The 6,816-nt window shown below is 42.1% G+C and overlaps 1 non-coding gene across 1 annotated transcript; it reads right to left on the bottom strand.

Annotated features, from left to right (window-relative positions):
• Window positions 1-6,486: 6,486 nt before the first annotated feature.
• Window positions 6,487-6,570, bottom strand: TRNAL-CAA (transfer RNA leucine (anticodon CAA)). The gene has a single exon. It is a non-coding gene; the product is annotated as a tRNA-Leu (tRNA).
• Window positions 6,571-6,816: the final 246 nt, after the last annotated feature.

Here is a 6,816-nt window from a genome sequence, read left to right as displayed (position 1 = left end):
TCGATGATTACTCCAGCATCCGGTGATACACTATCCTCGCCGAGATTTTTTTGAGGCGAGTCTTGCCAATTACCCATTGATCATCTCGCCATTATGGTGAGAGCACTATATTAGTGGGCCACCCCTCCGGAAGGCAGTCTACAACAACTTGAAGAAGATCTCTTTCCCCCAAAGTTAGAGGTACCCGCTCCACCAGCTGCTCAATAGAGCACCGGTTAGCACTTTTTGCATCCCACGGATGAGCCAACATTGCTAACCCTTACCACATCATGCAAACCAAATGTTTCATCACAAAAAGCGGTACTCCACCAAATAGACTAGCAGAATTGCATCGCCCCTCAAGCCCTAACGGCCTTTCCACATGAGAAGTTTTGCCCCCTCCTTGGAGACTACAACTAATCTTGCAGCCAGGAAACCAAATATCAGGTGATCATACCACGTAAGATCCAGCCAAGCATCCACGCCCTAACCTTTCTCCTTCTTAATGAACTCCTTCAAAATCTCGAGTCACGATGAGTGACCATTTGAATAGACACAAAAGCCTTTTGCAGATGAGAGCCTAGTTTCTTAGCCACATATCTGGAATGCCTAGCCCACCTTGTAGCTTCGGGATTCAAGAGGATCTCAAGGAATATGGTGCAACTTTCTCTTCCTTGCATACTCAACCCACAAAAAGGACCGTAGTAGTCGTTCAAACTCATCCCAATTGCTTTGAGAAGCACCATGTGGTGGCCAAATAGGTCAATGTAACTGACAATATATGCTAGATTACTAGGACTCTTGCATTCAAGCTCAGCTGAAGACCGTGCGACACCTTCAGTTTCCCCTTAATTCTCGCCATAAAATAATTAAACCTTTGCTTAATAAAGATCCCAACAGAGCACTTAAATATCTAACAACCTCACCTCTTAGGATGAAGCATCTTGCAGCTCACTCAACCAAGCCAGCGGCGGATCCGGATTGGTTGTAATAGCAAAGGTTTTTGCCAAACTACATTGTGAGCCAGAGGCCCAACGGAACCTAGCAAAGGCACCTTACACTCAACTCCGCCTCAACAAAGAAGGCCATTGTGTCATTCATAAAGACTTGGGTGACCAGTTGCTCCCCTACGGGAAAGGACACTCCCTTGACTTTACCTAGGGCAACCGTGGTCTTAATCTGAAGAATGAACAGAACAGTGCAGATAGCAAAGAGCAAAGGGGCTAAGGGGCAAATAGCAAAGAGCAAAGGGGCTAAGGGGCAACTTTGACAGATGGAGCACTTGAGGGAGTAGGTGCCCACCGCCCCACCATAGAACAGAGAACAGTAGAGGCATTGCCAAACAAGGCAGCAACCATTATTAGGCAAACATCCCTAAACCCCAGGCAGTCCAATAAAATCCCACCTCACCCTATTATACGCTTTATCAAAATTGAAGCCAAAAAGGACTACCTGTGACCATTGCTCATTGCATGATCCAAAGCAATCGAGACGTTTAGGATATTAACAAAGATTTCTTGACCTTTCATGAACCTGCTCTACTTTGATCCACTATATCTACACACACTTCACGAATTTTGAAATTACAATAGCTTTAGCTATCAATTTATATGTTGTACTCATCATGGTTATAGGCCTCCAATCACCAACTTTGATTCGAGTCTGCCTTTTGGGGAAGAACTTAACATGACCAACATTGATATCCTCAGATAGGGAGCCCTTCTCCATCGTAGTGTTGGCCATATCTCTCAAATCATCACCTAGCACATCCTAGATTCCTTGAAGAACTCAGTCGGGAAGGCGTCCAGTCCCGACGCCTTGTCATTCTCCATAGTTGCTAATGCTTCCTCCAACTCTTTCGTAGTAAACGGTCCGGCCAAAAGTCCACTCTGATACTCAAAGATTCGAGGGCAAATACCTTCCATCAACTCCGTTGATTCCCCGTGCCAAGGGTCATCTTGCATTGGGTCCTTTCCCACAATAGCACTTAACTCACTTCTAAACACCTCTGGCACATGCCAAAACTCTGTGACCAATTGACCTCCCATGTCATCCACCAATTCCCTTTCATGCTTCTTTTTTACAACTTGGAAGAACATGTAATGGATTTTTTAATAAGTCAAGGCATACGTAGACTCAATAATGCATCGTTGACTCATGCCCAGAGTGTGCCAAGGTTGTGTTGCACACATAGAAGTAGACCAATGTGATACTTGCTAGCATTTGATTGGTGATTGAATCTGAGAAATTATATGGGTCCTGGATGAGTTGGCAACTTTTTAGGATGACCTATGTAAGGACCCCTTCCCTTCCTCATTTAATGAAGAAAGTCTCTTGTATGCCCCTATTATCTTGCCATTCTTCCACATCCCCCATTGCTCCTTCTTGTTTCCTCCTATCCTCCTCCTACATTGTCATCCTCATGAGGAACCCCTGCCTTTTGTTATGCCACTCTCCTCTTCACTCACATCTCTTGGTTCTATAAGTCTCCTGCCTCCTACTCTCTTTTCCTTAGCCACTTCACCTCTTCATGTTGTGGCTCTTGCTTGCTTCCCAGGGTGATAAGGACTTGACGCTCTTGTACGTTATTTTTTGCATGGTTCACTCCCTCCTATATTTAATGATTTTATGAGTTAATCTTTTAAGCCTATGTCTAAGAGGGCTGCACATTACATTCAATAGGGGCTAGATAGCTCTTCCCCAAAGATTCGAATCCATGGCCTTCCCCCTTCCTTTTCACCCCTCTTCTTTTTTGCATAACTAATTAAAGATTTTTCGATGTCAGGGTTACATACTAAGGTTAAACATTAAGAAAATGCCATGGAATAATTGTGAATATCGTGCATGATAAGGATATTGTGAGGTGCATCATTTAATTCCACAAAAGAGAAGCTAAGGTTTCAATGCCATGAAATATTGAATATTGCACAAAGGAACATCATTTACATATAAGAAATCACTATTTTTGGCCTACCGTAGAGTAGGTCTTAGTGGAGGCATTGCATTAGAAGAGAAAATGGGCGTTTTCTTTTTTTTTAATTCTGTAATTCTTGGATTGGTCCAAGTTTCACTTACTATTTCTTTCCTCCATCTTTTTCTACTCTCTCTCACACACACATGCTTTCCCCTCCACCTCGTATCAGTAGTAATCTTTCCTCCTCCCTCTCTTCTACTCTAAGGGGTATTGCATGATTCTAAAAGGATGGTTTTACTCCTTTCACTTACTGCATGCCTAAAAATATTCCTAGCAATCGTGAGTTGGGCATTCCTAGCAATTGTGAGTTGGGCATTCCGTGTAGCACCAAGCTCTGAACTCTCTTGAATCCAAGTTGCTGGCAACTTTGGTGAAGGTGGATTCTTCCCCGAACTGTGAGCTACGACGATTGAGGTACAAACCTTTCTCCTTCTTCCCCTTTCTGGGTGGATCTGCTCCAATTCGCGTCCATCTTTTCCCCCCCGTCCATCTTTTTCTATAACTTGTTGATCTCTGCAAAGAATCGCGCCACCATCTCTTTAGTTGAAACTTAGGTGCCTTTCCACTTCGAAAAGCTACCGTTGACGCTTGCGATGACTACGTTGAAGCAAATTCGATCATCAGCCTTGAAATCGTAAAAGCAAATTCGTTTGTCAAACTTGAAATCGTTCAAGCAAATTCGTTCGTCAGCCTTGAAAAATCAATTGTCAGATCCACTGATCCACAATACGCAACTGCACTGGTTTCAATAGGTTTAAGTGATATAAAGGAAGCTCTAAGCCAAACGCGATTTCTACAACTGATACAACAAAGATCAGAGAGCTAGTTGGGCAACCTTGAGTCTTTTTGCCTTGCCATCGACATGTGAATTTGCATAAGCACAGGAAGCTACACTTCCCATATCTATGCAATTCAATAGAGTATTGCCAAGATCTATGCAATTCGGCAAAGTATTGCCAAGGCTCTTATTGCATATACTACCAGAAGTACGTGGACAAGTAGTCCAAGAAGGAGAACAGGGACATCCTTATGAGGTATGGTAGGAGGTTGCTTGTTGTTGATCCTCGTTGCTGTGAGCCTAAGAAGTTCTAGAAGTCAAAATCTAGATATTGTCAATGGAGCTCTAGGCCCTCGGGAGATTAGTGGACCCTCTAGAGCAACTACGTCATGCAGGGTGAAAGATATGCAAAGTCAAAGCTTTAGCAACAATGGATCGGCATGGAGCTGAAATCTGCTAGTAGAGGCATCTATCTGATGAATCCCATCACTAATTGTATCAAAAATTTTGTAGGAATCTGAACATGATGGGCCTAATTGAGATGAAGAACCACAAGCAACCTCACTTTTAATTTCTAGTCAGGAACTCCCGATCGTACTTGTTAAATCACCTTGCTGAGGACTAGCTCGTGCTTTGCTAATGGTATTGCACATATTTCTCCCGACATCTTTTGTCGCTCGATTCAATCAAATCAAATGATTAGAAACTTCTAACATGAGTTTAGAACAATACTCTACGCTTGACGCTAATGCCCATGTAGATTCGCACATCTTTTTGGCTTGTAATTCCATGTAGTTCAGACCCCTCCATAGTACAGAGAATCCTTACAGTAGTACCCCTGCATATTTTGTGGTTCCTACTCCTTGTGCTTGCAGCCTTGACTTAACAACATTGAACGGATTTCTTCAAAGCAATGGAATAGAGAGAGGTAGCATCAAGCTTGTGGCCGAAACCATGGTAGGCCAAAACGCCCTTGTAGACCAAATTTTGGTTCGAACAACTCATGGGAGGCCTCAAACAAGACCAAAGTGATTCGCAGCACGACCAACAGCTTGCTTGGATGATGAAGAGACATTTCTTGGACAAACATGGCACTTGTTCCCAAGTGATGAGGATAAAAGGGTAAGGCAAGCTCCAAGCATATGTTGGATGTAGCAGGAGCTCCGTAATTGATGAGGACAAAAACTTCCCAATGCTAAGATTTGGACATTTCGCATTCTATGCTGCTCAACTTCATGATTTTATCTCTAGGTGAAACGCCTACACAGGCTCCTTACGGCCTTGCTAGAATTAAAACCATGTAAGTTAAACTGCGAAATGCACACACGACGAGCGCAACAGAATGAATACACAATGGAATGATTCATCTAATACACAATGGCCATAGGTGCATATTGTACAAAAGTAGTCGAATAATGTGGCGATACAAGATCATGTAAGTAAAGGCGATCTTGCATCAAAAGCTCTAACCTACGAGAAAGAAAAGAATAGTTGGGCAAAGACAAGGAAATGAATCACACACTGATCAGTTGAGACGAATGCAACACACCAGCTACCCTCTTTGAACATTCATCCTGGTAACAAGCAAGCTGATCTTGTGCAGGAAGAACCAAGGTCTCACCTTCATGCTCCACTACTTTGGGAGCATGTGAGGTACTACTGTCGTTCACAGGTACTACTGCCATAGGTTCTACTGTCGTTTACTCCTAAATCTCTTCTCTCTCTTTTTAATCAAATCAAGAATGGACGATAAAAATTATTCAACAATACTTCCGGCATGATCTTTTCAGCAGAAGTTTGGATACAAGTTTCACAAGCTTTTTACAATCTGCAGGTCGGAGATCCCTTAAAGGATGCTTGCATGGTTGGCTACGACAGAGTCATGGTACACAGGGAAAGCTTGGCTTATTCTTTGAAAAAAGATACATTATACAATATGCATAATACATTATGTGACTTACAAAATATAGGATGCACAATCATATGCAACAACAGATTCCACCTTATGCAATGTATAAAATACATTATGCAATTTACAAAAATATCCCAAGGAACGGCACATTCCTTGGTCTTATAATTTTTGGAGAGAAAGTGTGCCACCTCTCCCCCCACATGAACGTGTAGTTACATGAACATGTGGTTATATGTATTATGAAATTTGTATCTAGATGATCATGCTTTTACATGATCATATGGTTATATACACTACCAACTTTCGATCTACTTCATAAAACCAAGATGATATGCTTTCACATGATCATCTTTATTTTATATACAATATTCACACTCTACAAGCCGTACTTGCTACTAATGTACCAAATCTGACAAGCAATCATTATTGCAAACTCAACACAAACGACAATTGTACAAAGAGATATTGATCAACAAAGACAATAGAACCCAAGAATATCTGAACATGAGATAATGAAACAGGTGATCAAGTTTCAAACATCCACTCACCATTTACTTCCTCTACATATCAGCTGCTGCCTGGATCTAGTTCCCCCTATTCTTCCCCCCCGCCCCCCTCTCTCTCTCTCTCCTAGGCCACATGAATAAAATTCATTTTATTTCAAAGTTTATTGCGGAAAATTGTTGTGAAAATTGCTCTCTCTCTCTCTCCTAGGCCACATGAATAAAATTCATTTTGTTTCAAAGTTTATTGCAGAAAATTGCTCAAGTGCGTTACTTTATATAAGTAACAAGCGTAAAAAGTAAAACAAGATTAAGATATGCAAAAGGTTCTACATGTCGATGTCAGAAGTGGGATTTGAACCCACGCCCTCGTTAGAGGAGCAGAACTTGAGTCTGCCGCCTTAGACCACTCGGCCATCCTGACTTTGCTGAGTTAGACGTGAACACAAAACAAATTAGCCTATAGTAAACATTCAAATAAGAGAGTCGTACCGTTAGCTGAAACGACGAACAGCAGAAGAGTCATCTAAAACACAGACGTATTAATCGAAGAAGTGCATTCAACAAATGGAACTGGAGCGCTTAGACTAAGCGCAGCTTTCAGGTTGGTCCTCCTCCCCAAACTCAAGAGTGGAATTGAGCACAACATTAAGCTCATCACAGCAGCTCT

This window comes from Dipteris shenzhenensis, chromosome 7, assembly GCF_047967505.1.
Source record: "Dipteris shenzhenensis isolate YYH24624 ecotype China chromosome 7, Dip_SZ_1.0, whole genome shotgun sequence".
NCBI lineage: Eukaryota > Viridiplantae > Streptophyta > Polypodiopsida > Gleicheniales > Dipteridaceae > Dipteris > Dipteris shenzhenensis.
Note: the sequence above shows the minus strand (reverse complement) of the source record. Positions and strands in the feature narration are given on the sequence as shown.